We start from the raw sequence: 23,483 nt of genomic DNA, 5'->3' as shown, positions 1-23,483 counted from the left end.
TGGGACATTGCTATAAATGATAAATTGACATGTAATATTAAAATGAAAAAAGGTATAGCAAAAACAAATGATTTTGAGGGTATATGGAAAAAGTTCCTGGAGTTTGTGTTCTCTAAAGGAAGTGGGAAACCACCAACAGAAGAAACTATGAGTTTTTGGAAACAGGAATGAGATCCCGAGGTGGGGGGAGCACTGTTATGTTTAGTACAAATGTTTAATAGGCAAAATTAGAACATATGATATTAAGGTAATTTTATGTTTATGTATCAAGTGATTTTTTATTTGATGTTCTGTTGTTGTTATATATTGTTTAATAAATTTTTTAAAAAAAGGAGTTTTCCTGCTGACAGATGGTGGTGATGCGCTCCTCCACTTTGGTCACGTGGATCTTCTTGTAGGCCTTGCGGCAGTAATCTGCTCAAGAGATGTGGCAGAAACCGTTGATTCTGAAAGGCACAACTCCTCCCAATATGCTGCAGAAGGAAATAACACGTTCTCATCTTCACCCAGCAAGGCATTATTTTAGGGGAAGGAACAGTAGCCTATGGATGTAACTGTCAAGGTAATACTTTGAGAAAAGACCTGCGCAACATCAGCGAACAACATACAAGGGCAGCAAGAGGGCTTCTTGGCATGCAAAATATGGATAGAGGACTGTCAGGAAGCAGCAGAATGAATGGGCTTGAAACAGCTGCACTCTAAGCTGAGCCCTCTACAACAGAGGTCCCCAACCCCCCGGCCACGGACCGGTACTGGTCCGTGGCCTGTTAGGAACCGGGCCGCGCAGGTGAGCTGATTTCACCCACCCCCCACCCCAGCGTACCTGGGTGCGGGGCACCATCTCACCTGCCCAGCCGAAGCGAAGCCAGGACACTGGAGTGGGGGGGGGGGCTTCCCAAAACCATCCCCTCAACCACCACCCCTGGTCTGTGGAAAAATTGTCTTTCCCGAAACTGGTCCCTGGTGCCAAAACGGTTGGGGACCGCTGCTCTACAAGCTAGGATTAGCAAGGCACGTCCTACGAAACAGTGAAAAGCAGCAAACGTTAACTGCCTCTCCATTCTATTGCTCAAGCGGGTCTCTCTGGATATGATTTGGACTTTGCCCTCACAAGAGCTGTACATCCCTCCCCTCCCCCTAATTTTTATTTTTGCCACAACAGGGAACATCAAGTAAAAGAAAGCCCTAGCTTGACTAGAATCCACAGTGCCCCAAAACCAGCTGGAAGGTTGCAACTCTGAAAAAGAAAGCCGAGATCCCCAAAGCACAGAACGGGACAGCTCTCTACAACCCAAGTTCCATCTTCTGTACGACGGGGCAGTTCTTTGACTTGCTCACCTGGATGGAATGCTGTTGGAAGGGCAGCCTCCTTTTAGGATCTTCAGACACATGAAGCCACGCTCACGTACAGCTCCGGCTTGGAGCACTTAGAAGTTTGTTCTCACCTGCCAAGCGCTTCTTCTCGTATTTAGCTTGCTCCTCTCGGGACAGCACATGGAACGCCCGGGGAGGCCCATCTGGAAGGGAGAGGGGAACTTCTCCGACTCCAGCTGTTGTTGGATGCGGTGGTACTCGCTGCGGCTTGCAGGCACTGCAAATGGGAAAAGAGACTGCTGAGAAGACCTCTGGATAGCACGGGACTGGAGACTCCTGGCCGTGAGAGTGCTGTGAGAGGGCCAAGCCAAGAGGGAGGCAGAAACCCAAAACTCACTGAATTCTCCCCTCCACTGCCAAGTCATCCTCCGCTGACAATTAGCACCTGGCTTGTTGAAGTCACAGGCGGCGCACGTAGCTTCGTCCACCATCGCCGAGGGCTGAAGAGGGGAGAAAGTGGAGGCAGAATGTACAAGCGCGTTGGGGGGAAAGCAGCACAAGAGATTGGATCCCATCCCCAGGAGAGCAGCAGCAGGTGAACACAAGAGGGCTTTTATTTTTTTTATTATTATTTATTATTATTTATTTATATAGCACCATCAATGTACATGGTGCTGTACAGAGTAAAACAGTAAATAGCAAGACCCTGCCGCATAGGCTTACAATCTAATAGAATCATAGTAAAACAATAAGGAGGGGAAGAGAATGCAAACAGGTACAGGGTAGGGTAAGCAGGCACAGGGTAGGGTAAAACTAACAGTAGAAAGTAACAGTAGAAGTCTGCACAACATCAAGTTTTAAAAGCTTTATGAAAAAGAAAAGTTTTTAGTTGAGCTTTAAAAGCTGCGGTTGAACTTGTAGTTCTCAAATGTTCTGGAAGAGCGTTCCAGGCGTAAGGGGCAGCAGAAGAAAATGGACGGAGCCGAGCAAGGGAAGTAGAGACCCTTGGGCAGGCGAGAAAAATGGCATCAGAGGAGCGAAGAGCACGAGCGGGGCAATAGTGTGAGATGAGAGAGGAGAGATAGGCAGGAGCTAGACCGTGAAAAGCTTTGAAGGTTAACAGGAGAAGTTTATATTGGATTCTGAAGTGAATTGGAAGCCAATGAAGAGATTTCAGAAGCCGAGTAACATGGTCGGAGCGGCGAGCCAAGAAGATGTACCCCAAGCTCATCCAGTTCACATTACCCTTTTAAGGTCTACTGAAGCACCGCTGTCTCAGTAGCGCTTCCCGTTCCAAACACAGCAGTGGCTGGAGAGTTTCCCTTCCAGCCTTTGCCTGCTCTTCCGCACTGCACACTTCCAGAGAGAAAAGAGTGGCCACCGGCCACCTATTTACCTCTCAGCAGCCTCTCTTATGGAAGGATATCATTATAGCACTGGCTACTTTCCTTCTTGTTCCCTCTGAAGGAAGCAAAAAGGTAGCCAGCTATAGTGCCTACCTGAACTGGAAGCCATTGCAGGATCAGGGAGGCTTCCGTACATATCGCTCCTTATCAAGAAGGTAAACACTTTGAGCTTTTATATGGTACCCCAGGACCATAATAGAGTTCCCATTTCCTTGGGTAGACTCACCTATGACCCAAGGTAACTGTAAGTTCCTCACCCAATAGATTTCAATTCCTACAGCACATAATTAGTCCTTGATGTCCAACACTCATGGATACGAACATAGAACGAACTCCTTGCTTCTTTGGAGAGCTACTTCTCAGCTGCAGCCTGTTGGTCAGGATGATATTCGGATACATGGCCCCCACATCCAGATGGTAGATAAGAGGACACTCAATCCTGTTGGGAACGTCCTTCAGGGAATTCAGTTTAACTTTGAATTCATCACAAACCTGTGGCAAGAAGGAAACACTGGTTTGCCAGGGATACAATGCTTCACTGGGCTCTTCCAAAGGCAATGCAAGTCACTCAAGAACCCAGAAGGAAGGAACACAGGACGCTGCCTTCTACCGAGTCAGAACCTTGGTCCATCTAGCCCAGCAGTGTTCACAGTGACTGGCAGGAGTGGCTCCCCAGGGTTCCAGGCAGGAGTTTTTCCAGCCCTACCTGCCGATGCCAGGGATCGAACCGGGACCTTCTGCATGCAAAGCAGGGGCTGCACCACTGAAACATGGTGCCTCCCGCAAACAAGACCAGGGGTGGACACAGTGTTAGTCATGGGCCACATGTGGCTCCCAGAGACTTCAACGAAGTGTGTCAGCAGGTCAGAAGCTAAGGCTGGGAGGAAAAAAAGGGAGAAGAAGCAGGGGAAGAGACAGAAGGTGGCAGGCACAGCAGAAGGGCAACCGGAAGGAAAGTCAAGATTTACCATGGACACAAACTTCTTCTTCTTCATCTTATTCTTATTAATAAGGTCCTCTGGGAAAAGTCTACTTCAGCTAGCAAAAACTACATTAACAACTGTTACCCAGAGGACCTTCTCTTCTGCTGCTCCCAGGCTGTGGAATGGCCTGCTGGAGGAGACTCGTCAACTTAACAGCCTACTAACATTCAAGAAAGCTATAAAGATGGATCTCTTCCAGCAGGCCTATCCGGTGAAATTCGAAGATGATTTTAGAGTGTTTTTTAGGATAGTTTAACAATGTAGATTATATTTTAATTCGGTTTTATGTACTTTACCGTATGTTGTTGTTCCCCGCCTCGATCAGAATGGGGAGGCGGGTAAGAAATATATTATTATTATTATTATTATTATTATTATTATTATTATTATTATCATCATCCCCCACCTTTTCCCCCAATACTGGGCCTCAAGGTGGCTTTACAAAATTAAAAACATATACAGTTAAAATGTATAAATAGAAATATACAGAAGTTACAAATATAATTAAATATGCTTCAATATTAGAACATTTAAAATACAAATAACAATTTTAACAAGTCCAATGCATAAACAGAGGTCCAGACTCTTCCCCAAAGCCGTGCCAGAACAAAAAAGGTTTTGCCTGCTTCTGGAAGCATACCAAGGAGGGAACCAGTCTAGCTTCCCTGGGAAAGGAGCTCCAGAGCCCTGGAGCAGCCACCGAGAAGGCCCTTCCCCATGTTCCCACCAGGTGCACCTGTGATGGTGGTGGGACTGAGAGATGGGCCTCCCCCGAAGATCTCAAAGCCCAGGCAGGCTCGTAAGGGAGGAGACGGTCTGTTAGATAACCCGGACCCGAGCCATATAGGGCTTTATAGGTCATAACCAGCACTTTGAATTGTGCCTGGAAACAGATTGGAAGCCAGTGGAGCTGTTTGAACAGGGGAGTTCTGTGCTACAGGGCAGGAGGTATGGGTCAAAACAAACTTGAGGGAAGGATGTATGGAATAATAATAATAATAATAATTTTATGACTTTCCCGCCTCTCCATTTTGATCGAGGCGGGGAACAGCAGAAAGTATAAAATACTGATTAAAAACACAATATACATTGTTAAAACATCCTAAAAAAAACATCCTAAAACAATCCAAACAATGCCTGGTCTCCTATCCAGGACCAGGCAACGCCGTTCTGCCCACACAAGGCAAAGTCAAGGTTACCTCCTGGAAATTGGTCACTTGGTCTAAGGGTATCCCCTCTTCTTCCTCAATGGCATGGCGCAAAGTCTTCTCCACACGCTGCAGAAGGAAGTCAAAGGCAGCAGGATTCTAAAAGACACACAGCCGGGCAGGAAGTTACCGTTACGATTGTGGCAAACTCTCTTCTCGCCAAAAGCCAGTGCAGCAGAAACGAGTGGAGGAGAAATGAAGTTGTTGCCCAAGAGAAATACTGGTCCATCCGACACACAAAGAGCCAGTGCAACAACCTAAAAGAGAGCAGGTTAGGCTGAAGGAGGAGCAGACCGGAGAGCAGCAATGTGGAAGCTTGAGCAGCAGGGATAGGAAAGGCCTCGTCCCACAAGAGCTGGTGATGAAACTTTGGTTTCTTTATACCTCCTACCAGAGGTTAGGAGAATTACACATGGAACCAAGAGAGGTGAGGCAGTAATCTCTTCCTGGGAGAAGGATCCTAATTCCCCTTTGGCAACAACACTTCTCTACCATCACGGTCAGCAGGACAGAGGGATGCACTGACATCTGGATCATGGGAAGAAACATTTACCACAAGAGTACTGATGGCCTCCAGCTTAGATGATAAAAAAAAGAAAGAAGAATCAGACAAATTCATAGAGGGAGTCTTATAAAACCTCTATGGACTGAGGCAGAAAAAGACAGGTTGCTTACCTGTAACTGTAGTTCTTCGAGTGGTCATCTGTGCAGTCACACATATGGGCTCTGCGCCTGCGCAGGGCCAGCTTCGGAAACTTCTATAGCTGAAAACGTTTTAGGCGGGAACCCCTCCCCCACCGTCCACTGAGCATGCTCAGGGGTTCCCGCCTAATCCCCTCAGTTCCTGAAACCGCCTAAGCAGTCTCACTGAGGAGAACCACCAGGTGATCAAAAATTAATGACACCATAGTGAGGACGGTGGGAGGGTTGTGTGACTGCACAGATGACCACTCGAAGAACTACAGTTACAGGTAAGCAACCTGTCTTTCTTCTTCGTGGTCTCTGTGCATCACACATATGGGCGAATAACAAGCTGACTACCCGGAGGTGGGTGGTGTCAGGTGATGGATGAAAAATTCAACGGATTGCCGATAAGAAAGGCACAGTCTCTACGCACTCTGATGTCCAGATGGTAGTGACTGGCAAAAGTCAGAGGTGTCGACCAGATATCCGCTTTGCAGAGGTCCGGTATGGCAATACCTCTTTCAAAAGCTGTAGCAGTGGCCCCTCCTCTGGTGGAGTGAGAGCGCACTTTCCCCTTCAGCGGGGGGCCAGCAAGTTCATAGGCTAATTTGATAGACTGAAAAACCCCCAGCAGATATTCTCTGCAGAGATGCTTGGAGTCCCTTTTGTTTGACCCATAACAAACAAAAAATCTTAGGGATCTCCGGAGAGTCACTGTTCTGTCCAGCGTATGTAGTGTCGACTCAAGAAGAGTTGACGGCGCAAGGAAAAAGCTTGGCAGAGTAAAATCCTGCCCAAGGTGAAAGGAGAAACAACCTTTGGAAAAAAGCTGGGTCCGGTCTAAGGACCACTTTGTCGGCATGAAAACCCGTATAAGGTGAGTCCATACGGAGTGCCGCTAACTCTGATGCACGTCTAGCAGATGTTATGGCAACAAGGAATGCCACCTTAAAAGTCGGTAAACGCAAATCTGTCTTTGCCAATGGTTTGAAAGGCTTGGCCGACAGTGCTTTGAACACCACGGAAAGGCTCTATTGCGGAACAAAGGAATGAAGGGTGGAACTGTATCTTTCATCCCTTTCATAAAGCGCTTAACCAGTGGATGAGTGAAGACCGGACAGCGCTGAATCCATAAATGTGAGGCAGAATCGCTGCCAGATAAACTCTAAGTGAGGAAACTTAAGGCCTCCTTTAACAAGGAAAAGGGGAAAGTGAGGATGGTGGAAATAGGCTTTGAAAGGGGTTTCTCATTCCTGCTTAGGGCAAAGGAGGAGTGATCTTCCCATTTGGTAGCATATGATTTTCTAGTCGCTAGCTTCTTAGCTGCTAGAATTATGTCCCATATATCAGGGGGTAAGGATTGACAGTCTAATATTGTGGTTTCTACTATGAGGTCCAGAGAGCTCAATAAATTGAGGATTAGTCCCACTGTCTTCGATAGCATCCTCTTCTAAGATGCCACGAGAAGCCAGTTGTCTAAATATAGGTAGACTTTCACCCTGTGTAGGCAAAAGAACTGCCATATATTTTGCAAACATTCGGTGGGCTGTACTTAAGTCCAATAGACACACCCAAACTGGGACATATCGGTTCCTATGATAACCCCAAGGTACCTCTGGCGAGTGTTCTGAATGGCTATATGGAAGTATGCATACTTATGTGTATGGGACAAACCTACTCCCTTGTTGAGAAGCGGCATTAAGAAAGACAGTGTGTCATCCGTAATTTGCTGGTTCTGATGCAGTAAACGAGATGAGCAATGAGATTGAACAATCCTTCACCATCAGATGGTAGGTCCTCAATCTAGTTCACAGAGTGAGACCTGCTAATAATAGGTATGCATGCAAAGCGCAAGAGCGCGCACCATCGCTCTCAACTCACAGTGAAGTGACGGGTCATGTAAGTTGCTGACAAGAGGAAAAGTTGTATCTGGACATCATAACTAGATAATGTATGACTCTGGGGCCCAAAGCAGATGAATATGTTCTGAAAACTCCCCTTGGGGCTAACAGAACTAATATAGAATTGGAACACGGGTGCATAAAGAAAAAACCCCATGTCCATTACTGGACCTTATGTAAAGATTCTGCACTTTCCAATGTCAGAGCCATCAAAGAAGGGCCCTTCCAGGAATTTTTAACTATCAGAAGCAGTGCTGGGAGGAAAAATATCGACACTGGAGTTGGCTTCTCAGTACATACTGCATGAGATACAAAACCCTGCACTTTATTTTCCCAGTTATGTGTCTCAATACCAAGCCTGGTCATCCTCAATGACCGGGAAGTGGTATAAGTCCTCCAAAGGAGGTTCTGCCCTGTGTAGGTGATGCAGAAGAGAGCAATGTTGAGACTGACTGATAGTCCTCAAAGGATTGAAGGGAATCAGGTCTATTCTTATTAGGGGTGTGCACGGACCCCCCGCTCCGCTTCTCTTCCAGATCCACGATTTGCGGATCGGCCCGCTCCGCCCTGCCCCCGCTCCGCCTATGTCCGCTCCGCTCCGCTGCGGAGCTCCGGATCCGGATCGGAGCTCCGTTCCCCCCCCCCATAGGCTTGCATTAAGCTAAAAAAGTATACAACTTTTTTTCTGTTAAAGTTAGAAACCTCAAGTTTGGCACCATGACACCTCATGGGGGTATACACATGCATGCCAAGACTCAAGGCAATCCCATCATCCCCTGATTTTTGGGGAATTTATGAAAATCGGGCACCCCATTCACACCCCTTTCCATAGCTCTGTCAATTTGCATGTTAAAAATCTCAAACTCACCACCATGAAAGCTTATCAAGGGGTGCACACGCACGCCAAGACACAAGGCAGTCCCATCATCTCCTGATTTTGGGGGAATTTATGAAAATCCAACACCCCATTCACACCCCTTTCCATAGCTCCGTCAATTTGTACATTAAAAATCTCAAACTCGCCACCATGATAGCTTGTCCAGGGATACATACGCATGCCAAGATTCAAGGCAGTCCCATCATCCCCTGATTTTTAGGGAATTTATGAAAATCCAACACCCCATTCACACCCCTTTCCATAGCTCCGTCAATTTGCACATTAAAAATCTCAAACTCACCACCATGATAGCTTGTCCAGGGATACATATGCACGCCAAGACTCAAGGCAGTCCCATCATTCCCTGATTTTTGGGGAATTTATGAAAATCCAACACCCCATTCACACCCCTTTCCATAGCTCCGTCAATTTGCACGTTAAAAATCTCAAACTCACCACCATGAAAGCTTATCCAGGGGTGCACACGCACGCCGAGACTCAAGGCAGTCCCATCATCCCCTGATTTTTGGGGAATTTATGAAAATCCAACACCCCATTCACACCCCTTTCCATTGCTCCGTCAATTTGCACGTTAAAAATCTCAAACTCACCACCATGAAAGCTTATCCAGGGGTGCACACGCATGCCGAGACTCAAGGCAGTCCCATCATCCCCTGATTTTTGGCGGGGCTTAAACCTGCAGACATCTCAATGGGGCCATTTCAAAGGAAATCCCAACATGCCATGAATTGGGGAGTAGAGATAAACCTATGAATCTTCTTCCACACTTGAAAAATGGATTTGGAACTTCCAAAAGTCTAATTGAGCGCAGGAAGGACTTCTCCCCTGAGTCAAAGCCAGACACACACAACATCCCTGCGAGGCGGGCAGGGGAGGAGGGAGGGAAGGCAGGCAGGCAGCAGACATTTCTGGGGGCATAAGGAAGTGAGCCAAGGATAAGCCAGTAATGCATATAAAATGGAATAAATAAATAAATAAATAAATAAACAAAGGAGGGGTGGAATTAAAAGCAGCAGTGTTGCTGAATAAACAAGAAGAACTTTTTTAAAAAGGCTATATCTGTCTTTCACCAGTAACAGGGGGACGTGCCCGGGGGAGGGGGAAGCAGCTGCCAATTTGACTGGTCCTAGTGACCAGTCTTTTAAGAAGCAACGCTGTCAGTTCAACTCATGAAAGACATTGCTCCACCACTAAGAAGTAGACCGCTCACTTCAACTCGTGATAGGCATTGCTCCACCGGGTTACTCTCTTTGGAGGGCTGTGATATTTATTATTTATTTATTTATCATACTTATACCCCGCTCCTTAGCCAAAAAAGGCTCTCGGAGCGGCTTACACTTAGCAAAAAAGACAGTCCCTGCCCTCAGGCTTACAATCTAACAAAGACATGACACACAAGGAAAAGGAGTCAAGGAGGGAGGGAGGGAGGGAGGAGAGAGAAAGAAAGAGAGAGAGAGTCCAGCAGGAGCAGGCCCCGATGTTACTTCTGCCTGCTCCTGTCCCCTCGGTCCTTCTTCTTCCCCACAGGGCCAAGATGGCAGTTTGCCCTGTGGGGGGGGGAAGAGTCCAGCAGGAGCAGGCCCCAATGTTACTTCTGCCTGCTCCTGTCCCCTCGGTCCTTCTTCTTCCCCACAGGGCCAAGATGGCAGTTTGCCCTGTGGGGGGGGGGGGAAGAGTCCAGCAGGAGCAGGCCCCGATGTTACTTCTGCCTGCTCCTGTCCCCTCGGTCCTTCTTCTTCCCCACAGGGCCAAGATGGCAGTTTGCCCTGTGGGGGGGGGAAGAGTCCAGCAGGAGCAGGCCCCGATGTTACTTCTCCAAGTACAGGAGAGAGTGGGGGCACGTCCACATGGCATGCCCTAGGGGAGCTCATCCCCTTGCACCACATCTTTTCAGTTGTTCCCCAAAGTTAGGGTGGGTAGCAGTGCTCTCTTATTATTGGCTTAGTATATGATTTCAGGTTGTGTTTGTGCATTTGGTGGGGCTACTGTTTTAAAAAACACTGGGAAAAGTCCGTTCAGACTAAGAAAGAGAAGTTTCCCAGAATCCCAAGTTACCCATTTTGCCTATCCCCTCCTCCAACTTTGGAATCATGTGATCATGACCGGGAGTTGACTCTTCCCCTCAACCCTTCGAAAAAGGTATTTTTCCCATCGGTTTTTAAAAAAATTCTAGCTTGCGAACCGCACCACACAGAGAGCTGAGAGTAGTCTCAAAATGACCCCCATCCATGACTTTCTGAGCACAAGAATTTTCAGAAAGATAGCTTCAAAAACAACACAGTTATGCCCCTTTCTTTTCCGCAATGCAATCCTATGGGCGAAATGTTTCAAGATGGCGATCGGACCGGACCGCGGAAACCGGAGTGCTCCGAAAATGGGCGCTTCTCTTCGCCTTGCTTCTAGGGGTCCGCGGTCCGCTTCTACTCCGCCTCTGGGCAAGGCGGAGCAGGCCAATTCGCTCCTGCTTCTGCGCTTCTAATCGGAGCGGAGCACATGCCTAATTCTTATGCTCTAACTCATCTTCCCCAAGTTGATCTCCTAATGTCCCATGGAATAGGGGTGGAATGGGGAAGAGCTAAGTAATTGTGCTGACGCATTGTTGCTGTAACAGCTGAGCCCTGTGTATCGCTCGCAATTACAGTGATCACGGTTGTACATATCCCCATGACGGTACTAAAGCCAGTACCCATGCTTGTATGGTATTCTCAGGAGACGTGGCCCGTTTAACATTGTATGCCCTCCTATTCCAAGGAGTGGGAGAACCCCAAGAATGATGACATCAGACATCATGGTAATAAAATGCTCTCCACTGAAAGCAAAGCACTCAGAGCGTAGAGACTCTGGAATGGGGACCTTGAAATAGGTGGTTAGCTTGCAAGGTATACACTGCCTGATGTGGTGGACAGATGTCCATTGGCTTTGGAGGGGAGAGATATTACATCTCACCCTCTCACATTGAAGCTGCATGCGAGATGCCCTCTTGGTATCAAGAGTGTCAGCGTTTGTACCAAAGAGCTATTAACGTTATTGCCAATCTCGGTATCAAGGGTTCCAGCCTTGGAACCGAAGAAACCAGTTATGTTATTGTCATTTTCAGTACCAAAAATTTCACCTTGGTACCAAAAAAGCCAGTTATGTTCATTGCCAGTGTCAGCATAGAGAATTCCAGTGTCTGCATTGTAGATGCTAGTTATGTAATTGCCACTGTTGGCATCAAGGGCTCCAGTCTGTACCGAAGAAGCTACATTGTTGCCAGTCTCGGCATCGAGGGATTCATTCTCGGTACCGAAGAAGCTAGTTATATTGTATCTCGGTATTGAGAGCAGTCTAGGTACCGAGAGGTCACAGGCTAGGCACTGACGAAGCTAGTTATATTGTTGCAAGTCTCGGTATCGAGAGGCTTCAGTGTACTGAAGAACCTAGTTATTATTGCTACCGAGGAGGCCAGCCATGGGGACTCTAACAGTAGTGGTTAGATCTGGCTTCCATCAAACGGCAGATCCTCTATGCGGGTGCGTGCCTGCTGGGGCGGACCTCAGCTACGCATGCCTTCATAGCGCAATGGAAACTACCACGGCTTTGAGGTGCAGTCCGTAGCGTGGCGTGCTGTATTAAGCTATTGTCGAGAAAGTCTCATCGCCTCAATACAAAAACATCTGCCAGTTCCGTTTGGTCATCTGGCAAGAATGTGGAGAGATGTAATCTTCCCCCATAAAAAGAGCTTACGTTTTGCCATTGTGGCTTGGTAATTGTGCACACGAAGGGATAAAGCTGTAGAAGAGTATACTCTTCTCCCCAGGCGGTGCAACCTACGGCCTTCTTTGTCCACTGGTGCATTATTTGTATGTAATAATGTTGAAGCGCTGCTTCAAGGGGAGAAACGCTGTTCCACCAAGGGTGAGCTATTCCACCTGCTCCCCCCCCACCTGGAGACTTTAAAAGCAAAGTTGGAGCTGAAGGTTGGGAGGTGCTGCTTGAAGGGGAGAAATGCTGTTCCACCAAGGGTGAGCTATTCCACCTGCTCCCCCCCCCACCTGGAGATTTTAAAAGCAAAGCTGGAGCTGAAGGTTGGGAGGTGCTGCTTCGGGGGAGAAACGCTGTTCCACCAAGGGTGAGCTATTCCACCTGCTCCCCTCCCCCCCCCACCTGGAGACTTTAAAAGCAAGGCTGGAGCTGAAGGTTGGGAGGCGCTGCTTCAAGGGAAGAAATGCTGTTCCACCAAGGGTGAGCTATTCCACCTGCTCCCCCCCACCTGGAAACTTTAAAAGCAAGGCTGGAGCTGATGGTTGGGAGGCGCTGCTTCAAGGGAAGAAATGCTGTTCCACCAAGGGTGAGCTATTCCACCTGCTCCCCCCCCCACCTGGAGACTTTAAAAGCAAGGCTGGAGCTGAAGATTGGGAGGCGCTGCTTCAAGGGAAGAAATGCTGTTCCACCAAGGGTGAGCTATTCCACCTGCTCCCCCCCACCTGGAGACATTAAAAGCAAGGCTGGAGCTGATGGTTGGGAGGCGCTGCTTCAAGGGAAGAAATGCTGTTCCACCAAGGGTGAGCAATTCCACCTGCTCCCCCCCCACCTGGAGACTTTAAAAGCAAGGCTGGAGCTGATGGTCGGGAGGCGCTGCTTCAAGGGAAGAAATGCTGTTCCACCAAGGGTGAGCTATTCCACCTGCTCCCCCCCCACCTGGAGACTTTAAAAGCAAGGCTGGAGCTGAAGGTTGGGAGGTGCTGCTTCGGGGGAGAAACGCTGTTCCACCAAGGGTGAACTATTCCACCTGCTCCCCTCCCCCCCCACCTGGAGACTTTAAAAGCAAGGCTGGAGCTGAAGGTTGGGAGGCGCTGCTTCAAGGGGAGAAACGCTGTTCCACCAAGGGTGAGCTATTCCACCTGCTCCCCTCCCCCCCACCTGGAGACTTTAAAAGCAAGGCTGGAGCTGAAGGTTGGGAGGCGCTGCTTGAAGGGGAGAAAGGCTGTTCCACCAAGGGTGAGCTATTCCACCTGCTCCCCTCCCCCCCACCTGGAGACTTTAAAAGCAAGGCTGGAGCTGAAGGTTGGGAGGCGCTGCTTCAAGGGAAGAAACGCTGTTCCACCAAGGGTGAGCTATTCCACCTGCTCCCCTCCCCCCCCACCTGGAGACTTTAAAAGCAAGGCTGGAGCTGAAGGTTGGGAGGCGCTGCTTCAAGGGAAGAAACGCTGTTCCACCAAGGGTGAGCTATTCCACCTGCTCCCCTCCCCCCACCTGGAGACTTTAAAAGCAAGGCTGGAGCTGAAGGTTGGGAGGCGCTGCTTCAAGGGAAGAAACGCTGTTCCACCAAGGGTGAGCTATTCCACCTGCTCCCCTCCCCCCCCACCTGGAGACTTTAAAAGCAAGGCTGGAGCTGAAGGTTGGGAGGCGCTGCTTCAAGGGGAGAAACGCTGTTCCACCAAGGGTGAGCTATTCCACCTGCTCCCCTCCCCCCACCTGGAGACTTTAAAAGCAAGGCTGGAGCTGAAGGTTGGGAGGCGCTGCTTCAAGGGAAGAAACGCTGTTCCACCAAGGGTGAGCTATTCCACCTGCTCCCCTCCCCCCCACCTGGAGACTTTAAAAGCAAGGCTGGAGCTGATGGTTGGGAGGCGCTGCTTCAAGGGGAGAAAGGCTGTTCCACCAAGGGTGAGCTATTCCACCTGCTCCCCTCCCCCCCACCTGGAGACTTTAAAAGCAAGGCTGGAGCTGATGGTTGGGAGGCGCTGCTTCAAGGGAAGAAACGCTGTTCCACCAAGGGTGAGCTATTCCACCTGCTCCCCTCCCCCCCACCTGGAGACTTTAAAAGCAAGGCTGGAGCTGAAGGTTGGGAGGCGCTGCTTCAAGGGGAGAAACGCTGTTCCACCAAGGGTGAGCTATTCCACCTGCTCCCCTCCCCCCCACCTGGAGACTTTAAAAGCAAGGCTGGAGCTGAAGGTTGGGAGGCGCTGCTTCAAGGGGAGAAACGCTGTTCCACCAAGGGTGAGCTATTCCACCTGCTCCCCTCCCCCCCCCACCTGGAGACTTTAAAAGCAAGGCTGGAGCTGAAGGTTGGGAGGCGCTGCTTCAAGGGGAGAAACGCTGTTCCACCAAGGGTGAGCTATTCCACCTGCTCCCCTCCCCCCCCACCTGGAGACTTTAAAAGCAAGGCTGGAGCTGAAGGTTGGGAGGCGCTGCTTCAAGGGGAGAAACGCTGTTCCACCAAGGGTGAGCTATTCCACCTGCTCCCCTCCCCCCCACCTGGAGACTTTAAAAGCAAGGCTGGAGCTGAAGGTTGGGAGGCGCTGCTTCAAGGGGAGAAACGCTGTTCCACCAAGGGTGAGCTATTCCACCTGCTCCCCTCCCCCCCACCTGGAGACTTTAAAAGCAAGGCTGGAGCTGAAGGTTGGGAGGCGCTGCTTCAAGGGGAGAAACGCTGTTCCACCAAGGGTGAGCTATTCCACCTGCTTCCCTCCCCCCCACCTGGAGACTTTAAAAGCAAGGCTGGAGCTGAAGGTTGGGAGGCGCTGCTTCAAGGGGAGAAACGCTATTCCACCAAGGGTGAGCTATTCCACCTGCTTCCCTCCCCCCCATCTGGAGACTTTAAAAGCAAGGCTGGAGCTGAAGGTTGGGAGGCGCTGCTTCAAGGGGAGAAACGCTGTTCCACCAAGGGTGAGCTATTCCACCTGCTCCCCTCCCCCCACCTGGAGACTTTAAAAGCAAAGCTGGAGCTGAAGGATGGGAGGCGCTGCTTCAAGGGGAGAAACGCTGTTCCACCAAGGGTGAGCTATTCCACCTGCTCCCCTCCCCCCCCCCCACTTGGAGACTTTAAAAGCAAGGCTGGAGCTGAAGGTTGCGAGGCGCTGCTTGAAGGGAAGAAACGCTGTTCCACCAAGGATGAGCTATTTCACCTGCTCCCCTCCCCCCCCACCTGGAGACTTTAAAACCAAGGCTGGAGCTGAAGGTTGGGAGGCGCTGCTTGAAGGGGAGAAACGCTGTTCCACCAAGGGTGAGCTATTCCACCTGCTCCCCTCCCCCCCCATCTGGAGACTTTAAATGCAAGGCTGGAGCTGAAGGTTGGGAGGCGCTGCTTGAAGGGGAGAAACGCTGTTCCACCAAGGGTGAGCTATTCCACCTGCTCCCCTCCCCCCCCACCTGGAGACTTTAAAAGCAAGGCTGGAGCTGAAGGTTGGGAGGCGCTGCTTCAAGGGGAGAAACGCTGTTCCACCAAGGGTGAGCTATTCCACCTGCTCCCCTCCCCCCCCACCTGGAGACTTTAAAAGCAAGGCTGGAGCTGAAGGTTGGGAGGCGCTGCTTCAAGGGAAGAAACGCTATTCCACCAAGGGTGAGCTATTCCACCTGCTCCCCTCCCCCCCACCTGGAGACTTTAAATGCAAGGCTGGAGCTGAAGGTTGGGAGGCGCTGCTTCAAGGGAAGAAACGTTGTTCCACCAAGGGTGAGCTATTCCACCTGCTCCCCTCCCCCCACCTGGAGACTTTAAAAGCAAGGCTGGAGCTGAAGGTTGGGAGGCGCTGCTTCAAGTGGAGAAACGCTGTTCCACCAAGGGTGAGCTATTCCACCTGCTCCCCTCCCCCCCACCTGGAGACTTTAAAAGCAAGGCTGGAGCTGATGGTTGGGAGGCGCTGCTTCAAGGGGAGAAAGGCTGTTCCACCAAGGGTGAGCTATTCCACCTGCTCCCCTCCCCCCCACCTGGAGACTTTAAAAGCAAGGCTGGAGCTGAAGGTTGGGAGGCGCTGCTTCAAGGGGAGAAACGCTGTTCCACCAAGGGTGAGCTATTCCACCTGCTCCCCTCCCCCCCACCTGGAGACTTTAAATGCAAGGCTGGAGCTGAAGGTTGGGAGGCGCTGCTTCAAGGGAAGAAACGTTGTTCCACCAAGGGTGAGCTATTCCACCTGCTCCCCTCCCCCCCACCTGGAGACTTTAAAAGCAAGGCTGGAGCTGAAGGTTGGGAGGCGCTGCTTCAAGGGGAGAAAGGCTGTTCCACCAAGGGTGAGCTATTCCACCTGCTCCCCTCCCCCCCACCTGGAGACTTTAAAAGCAAGGCTGGAGCTGAAGGTTGGGAAGCGCTGCTTCAAGGGGAGAAAGGCTGTTCCACCAAGGGTGAGCTATTCCACCTGCTCCCCTCCCCCCCACCTGGAGACTTTAAAAGCAAGGCTGGAGCTGATGGTTGGGAGGCGCTGCTTCAAGGGGAGAAAGGCTGTTCCACCAAGGGTGAGCTATTCCACCTGCTCCCCTCCCCCCCACCTGGAGACTTTAAAAGCAAGGCTGGAGCTGATGGTTGGGAGGCGCTGCTTCAAGGGAAGAAACGCTGTTCTACCAAGGGTGAGCTATTCCACCTGCTCCCCTCCCCCCCACCTGGAGACTTTAAAAGCAAGGCTGGAGCTGAAGGTTGGGAGGCGCTGCTTCAAGGGGAGAAATGCTGTTCCACCAAGGGTGAGCTATTCCACCTGCTCCCCTCCCCCCACCTGGAGACTTTAAAAGCAAGGCTGGAGCTGAAGGTTGGGAGACGCTGCTTCAAGGGGAGAAACGCTGTTCCACCAAGGATGAGCTATTCCACCTGCTCCCCTCCCCCCCACCTGGAGACTTTAAAAGCAAGGCTGGAGCTGAAGGTTGGGAGGCGCTGCTTCAAGGGAAGAAACGTTGTTCCACCAAGGGTGAGCTATTCCACCTGCTCCCCTCCCCCCCCACCTGGAGACTTTAAAAGCAAGGCTGGAGCTGAAGGTTGGGAGGCGCTGCTTCAAGGGGAGAAAGGCTGTTCCACCAAGGGTGAGCTATTCCACCTGCTCCCCTCCCCCCCACCTGGAGACTTTAAAAGCAAGGCTGGAGCTGAAGGTTGGGAGGCGCTGCTTCAAGGGGAGAAACGCTGTTCCACCAAGGGTGAGCTATTCCACCTGCTCCCCTCCCCCCCACCTGGAGACTTTAAATGCAAGGCTGGAGCTGAAGGTTGGGAGGCGCTGCTTCAAGGGAAGAAACGTTGTTCCACCAAGGGTGAGCTATTCCACCTGCTCCCCTCCCCCCCACCTGGAGACTTTAAAAGCAAGGCTGGAGCTGAAGGTTGGGAGGCGCTGCTTCAAGGGGAGAAAGGCTGTTCCACCAAGGGTGAGCTATTCCACCTGCTCCCCTCCCCCCCACCTGGAGACTTTAAAAGCAAGGCTGGAGCTGAAGGTTGGGAAGCGCTGCTTCAAGGGGAGAAAGGCTGTTCCACCAAGGGTGAGCTATTCCACCTGCTCCCCTCCCCCCCACCTGGAGACTTTAAAAGCAAGGCTGGAGCTGATGGTTGGGAGGCGCTGCTTCAAGGGGAGAAAGGCTGTTCCACCAAGGGTGAGCTATTCCACCTGCTCCCCTCCCCCCCACCTGGAGACTTTAAAAGCAAGGCTGGAGCTGATGGTTGGGAGGCGCTGCTTCAAGGGAAGAAACGCTGTTCTACCAAGGGTGAGCTATTCCACCTGCTCCCCTCCCCCCCACCTGGAGACTTTAAAAGCAAGGCTGGAGCTGAAGGTTGGGAGGCGCTGCTTCAAGGGGAGAAATGCTGTTCCACCAAGGGTGAGCTATTCCACCTGCTCCCCTCCCCCCACCTGGAGACTTTAAAAGCAAGGCTGGAGCTGAAGGTTGGGAGGCGCTGCTTCAAGGGGAGAAACGCTGTTCCACCAAGGATGAGCTATTCCACCTGCTCCCCTCCCCCCCCACCTGGAGACTTTAAAAGCAAGGCTGGAGCTGAAGGTTGGGAGGCGCTGCTTCAAGGGAAGAAACGTTGTTCCACCAAGGGTGAGCTATTCCACCTGCTCCCCTCCCCCCCCACCTGGAGACTTTAAAAGCAAGGCTGGAGCTGAAGGTTGGGAGGCGCTGCTTCAAGGGGAGAAAGGCTGTTCCACCAAGGGTGAGCTATTCCACCTGCTCCCCTCCCCCCCACCTGGAGACTTTAAAAGCAAGGCTGGAGCTGATGGTTGGGAGGCGCTGCTTGAAGGGGAGAAACGCTGTTCCACCAAGGGTGAGCTATTCCACCTGCTCCCCTCCCCCCCACCTGGAGACTTTAAAAGCAAGGCTGGAGCTGAAGGTTGGGAGGCGCTGCTTCAAGGGGAGAAACGCTGTTCCACCAAGGGTGAGCTATTCCACCTGCTCTCCTCCCCCCCACCTGGAGACTTTAAAAGCAAGGCTGGAGCTGATGGTTGGGAGGTGCTCCTTCAAGGGGAGAAACGCTGTTCCACCAAGGGTGAGCTATTCCACCTGCTCCCCTCCCCCCCCACCTGGAGACTTTAAAAGCAAAGCTGGAGCTGAAGGATGGGAGGCGCTGCTTCAAGGGAAGAAACGCTGTTCCACCAAGGGTGAGCTATTCCACCTGCTCCCCTCCCCCCCCCACCTGGAGACTTTAAAAGCAAGGCTGGAGCTGAAGGTTGGGAGGCGCTGCTTCAAGGGGAGAAACGCTGTTCCACCAAGGGTGAGCTATTCCACCTGCTCCCCTCCCCCCCCGCCTGGAGACTTTAAAAGCAAGGCTGGAGCTGAAGGTTGGGAGGCGCTGCTTCAAGGGGAGAAACGCTGTTCCACCAAGGGTGAGCTATTCCACCTGCTCCCCTCCCCCCCCCACTTGGAGACTTTAAAAGCAAGGCTGGAGCTGAAGGTTGCGAGGCGCTGCTTGAAGGGAAGAAACGCTGTTCCACCAAGGATGAGCTATTTCACCTGCTCCCCTCCCCCCCCACCTGGAGACTTTAAAAGCAAGGCTGGAGCTGAAGGTTGGGAGGCGCTGCTTGAAGGGGAGAAACGCTGTTCCACCAAGGGTGAGCTATTCCACCTGCTCCCCTCCCCCCCCATCTGGAGACTTTAAAAGCAAGGCTGGAGCTGAAGGTTGGGAGGCGCTGCTTGAAGGGGAGAAACGCTGTTCCACCAAGGGTGAGCTATTCCACCTGCTCCCCTCCCCCCCCACCTGGAGACTTTAAAAGCAAGGCTGGAGCTGAAGGTTGGGAGGCGCTGCTTCAAGGGGAGAAACGCTGTTCCACCAAGGGTGAGCTATTCCACCTGCTCCCCTCCCCCCCCACCTGGAGACTTTAAAAGCAAGGCTGGAGCTGAAGGTTGGGAGGCGCTGCTTCAAGGGAAGAAACGCTATTCCACCAAGGGTGAGCTATTCCACCTGCTCCCCTCCCCCCCACCTGGAGACTTTAAATGCAAGGCTGGAGCTGAAGGTTGGGAGGCGCTGCTTCAAGGGAAGAAACGTTGTTCCACCAAGGGTGAGCTATTCCACCTGCTCCCCTCCCCCCACCTGGAGACTTTAAAAGCAAGGCTGGAGCTGAAGGTTGGGAGGCGCTGCTTCAAGTGGAGAAACGCTGTTCCACCAAGGGTGAGCTATTCCACCTGCTCCCCTCCCCCCCACCTGGAGACTTTAAAAGCAAGGCTGGAGCTGATGGTTGGGAGGCGCTGCTTCAAGGGGAGAAAGGCTGTTCCACCAAGGGTGAGCTATTCCACCTGCTCCCCTCCCCCCCACCTGGAGACTTTAAAAGCAAGGCTGGAGCTGAAGGTTGGGAGGCGCTGCTTCAAGGGGAGAAACGCTGTTCCACCAAGGGTGAGCTATTCCACCTGCTCCCCTCCCCCCCACCTGGAGACTTTAAATGCAAGGCTGGAGCTGAAGGTTGGGAGGCGCTGCTTCAAGGGAAGAAACGTTGTTCCACCAAGGGTGAGCTATTCCACCTGCTCCCCTCCCCCCCACCTGGAGACTTTAAAAGCAAGGCTGGAGCTGAAGGTTGGGAGGCGCTGCTTCAAGGGGAGAAAGGCTGTTCCACCAAGGGTGAGCTATTCCACCTGCTCCCCTCCCCCCCACCTGGAGACTTTAAAAGCAAGGCTGGAGCTGAAGGTTGGGAAGCGCTGCTTCAAGGGGAGAAAGGCTGTTCCACCAAGGGTGAGCTATTCCACCTGCTCCCCTCCCCCCCACCTGGAGACTTTAAAAGCAAGGCTGGAGCTGATGGTTGGGAGGCGCTGCTTCAAGGGGAGAAAGGCTGTTCCACCAAGGGTGAGCTATTCCACCTGCTCCCCTCCCCCCCACCTGGAGACTTTAAAAGCAAGGCTGGAGCTGATGGTTGGGAGGCGCTGCTTCAAGGGAAGAAACGCTGTTCTACCAAGGGTGAGCTATTCCACCTGCTCCCCTCCCCCCCACCTGGAGACTTTAAAAGCAAGGCTGGAGCTGAAGGTTGGGAGGCGCTGCTTCAAGGGGAGAAATGCTGTTCCACCAAGGGTGAGCTATTCCACCTGCTCCCCTCCCCCCACCTGGAGACTTTAAAAGCAAGGCTGGAGCTGAAGGTTGGGAGACGCTGCTTCAAGGGGAGAAACGCTGTTCCACCAAGGATGAGCTATTCCACCTGCTCCCCTCCCCCCCACCTGGAGACTTTAAAAGCAAGGCTGGAGCTGAAGGTTGGGAGGCGCTGCTTCAAGGGAAGAAACGTTGTTCCACCAAGGGTGAGCTATTCCACCTGCTCCCCTCCCCCCCCACCTGGAGACTTTAAAAGCAAGGCTGGAGCTGAAGGTTGGGAGGCGCTGCTTCAAGGGGAGAAAGGCTGTTCCACCAAGGGTGAGCTATTCCACCTGCTCCCCTCCCCCCCACCTGGAGACTTTAAAAGCAAGGCTGGAGCTGAAGGTTGGGAGGCGCTGCTTCAAGGGGAGAAACGCTGTTCCACCAAGGGTGAGCTATTCCACCTGCTCCCCTCCCCCCCACCTGGAGACTTTAAATGCAAGGCTGGAGCTGAAGGTTGGGAGGCGCTGCTTCAAGGGAAGAAACGTTGTTCCACCAAGGGTGAGCTATTCCACCTGCTCCCCTCCCCCCCACCTGGAGACTTTAAAAGCAAGGCTGGAGCTGAAGGTTGGGAGGCGCTGCTTCAAGGGGAGAAAGGCTGTTCCACCAAGGGTGAGCTATTCCACCTGCTCCCCTCCCCCCCACCTGGAGACTTTAAAAGCAAGGCTGGAGCTGAAGGTTGGGAAGCGCTGCTTCAAGGGGAGAAAGGCTGTTCCACCAAGGGTGAGCTATTCCACCTGCTCCCCTCCCCCCCACCTGGAGACTTTAAAAGCAAGGCTGGAGCTGATGGTTGGGAGGCGCTGCTTCAAGGGGAGAAAGGCTGTTCCACCAAGGGTGAGCTATTCCACCTGCTCCCCTCTCCCCCACCTGGAGACTTTAAAAGCAAGGCTGGAGCTGATGGTTGGGAGGCGCTGCTTCAAGGGAAGAAACGCTGTTCTACCAAGGGTGAGCTATTCCACCTGCTCCCCTCCCCCCCACCTGGAGACTTTAAAAGCAAGGCTGGAGCTGAAGGTTGGGAGGCGCTGCTTCAAGGGGAGAAATGCTGTTCCACCAAGGGTGAGCTATTCCACCTGCTCCCCTCCCCCCACCTGGAGACTTTAAAAGCAAGGCTGGAGCTGAAGGTTGGGAGGCGCTGCTTCAAGGGGAGAAACGCTGTTCCACCAAGGATGAGCTATTCCACCTGCTCCCCTCCCCCCCACCTGGAGACTTTAAAAGCAAGGCTGGAGCTGAAGGTTGGGAGGCGCTGCTTCAAGGGAAGAAACGTTGTTCCACCAAGGGTGAGCTATTCCACCTGCTCCCCTCCCCCCCCACCTGGAGACTTTAAAAGCAAGGCTGGAGCTGAAGGTTGGGAGGCGCTGCTTCAAGGGGAGAAAGGCTGTTCCACCAAGGGTGAGCTATTCCACCAGCTCCCCTCCCCCCCACCTGGAGACTTTAAAAGCAAGGCTGGAGCTGATGGTTGGGAGGCGCTGCTTGTAGGGGAGAAACGCTGTTCCACCAAGGGTGAGCTATTCCACCTGCTCCCCTCCCCCCCACCTGGAGACTTTAAAAGCAAGGCTGGAGCTGAAGGTTGGGAGGCGCTGCTTCAAGGGGAGAAACGCTGTTCCACCAAGGGTGAGCTATTCCACCTGCTCTCCTCCCCCCCACCTGGAGACTTTAAAAGCAAGGCTGGAGCTGATGGTTGGGAGGTGCTCCTTCAAGGGGAGAAACGCTGTTCCACCAAGGGTGAGCTATTCCACCTGCTCCCCTCCCCCCCCACCTGGAGACTTTAAAAGCAAAGCTGGAGCTGAAGGATGGGAGGCGCTGCTTCAAGGGAAGAAACGCTGTTCCACCAAGGGTGAGCTATTCCACCTGCTCCCCTCCCCCCCCACCTGGAGACTTTAAAAGCAAGGCTGGAGCTGAAGGTTGGGAGGCGCTGCTTCAAGGGGAGAAACGCTGTTCCACCAAGGGTGAGCTATTCCACCTGCTCCCCTCCCCCCCCTCCTGGAGACTTTAAAAGCAAGGCTGGAGCTGAAGGTTGGGAGGCGCTGCTTCAAGGGGAGAAACGCTGTTCCACCAAGGGTGAGCTATTCCACCTGCTCCCCTCCCCCCCACCTGGAGACTTTAAAAGCAAGGCTGGAGCTGATGGTTGGGAGGCGCTGCTTCAAGGGGAGAAACGCTGTTCCACCAAGGGTGAGCTATTCCACCTGCTCCCCTCCCCCCCACCTGGAGACTTTAAAAGCAAGGCTCAAGCTGAAGGTTGGGAGGCGCTGCTTCAAGGGGAGAAACGCTGTTCCACCAAGGGTGAGCTATTCCACCTGCTCCCCTCCCCCCACCTGGAGACTTTAAAAGCAAGGCTGGAGCTGAAGGTTGGGAGGCGCTGCTTCAAGGGGAAGAAACGCTGTTCCACCAAGGGTGAGCTATTCCACCTGCTCCCCTCCCCCCCCACCTGGAGACTTTAAAAGCAAGGCTGGAGCTGAAGGTTGGGAGGCGCTGCTTCAAGGGGAGAAACGCTGTTCCACCAAGGGTGAGCTATTCCACCTGCTCCCCTCCCCCCCCACTTGGAGACTTTAAAAGCAAGGCTGGAGCTGAAGGTTGGGAGGCACTGCTTGAAGGGAAGAAACGCTGTTCCACCAAGGATGAGCTATTCCACCTGCTCCCCTCCCCCCCCCACCTGGAGACTTTAAAAGCAAGGCTGGAGCTGAAGGTTGGGAGGCGCTGCTTGAAGGGGAGAAACGCTGTTCCACCAAGGGTGAGCTATTCCACCTGCTCCCCTCCCCCCCACCTGGAGACTTTAAAAGCAAGGCTGGAGCTGAAGGTTGGGAGGCGCTGCTTGAAGGGGAGA

At 52.3% G+C, this 23,483-nt stretch overlaps 1 pseudogene; it reads right to left on the bottom strand.

Annotated features, from left to right (window-relative positions):
* Positions 1–322: 322 nt before the first annotated feature.
* LOC134408718 (DNA polymerase epsilon catalytic subunit A-like) overlaps positions 323–23,483 on the bottom strand; it is a 37,834-nt pseudogene continuing 14,673 nt past the window's right edge.

The sequence above is a fragment of the Elgaria multicarinata genome, chromosome 14 (assembly GCF_023053635.1).
Source record: "Elgaria multicarinata webbii isolate HBS135686 ecotype San Diego chromosome 14, rElgMul1.1.pri, whole genome shotgun sequence".
In the NCBI taxonomy this organism is placed as follows: domain Eukaryota; kingdom Metazoa; phylum Chordata; class Lepidosauria; order Squamata; family Anguidae; genus Elgaria; species Elgaria multicarinata.
The sequence above is the reverse complement of the archived record's forward strand: the minus strand, read 5'-3'. Positions and strand labels throughout refer to the sequence as shown.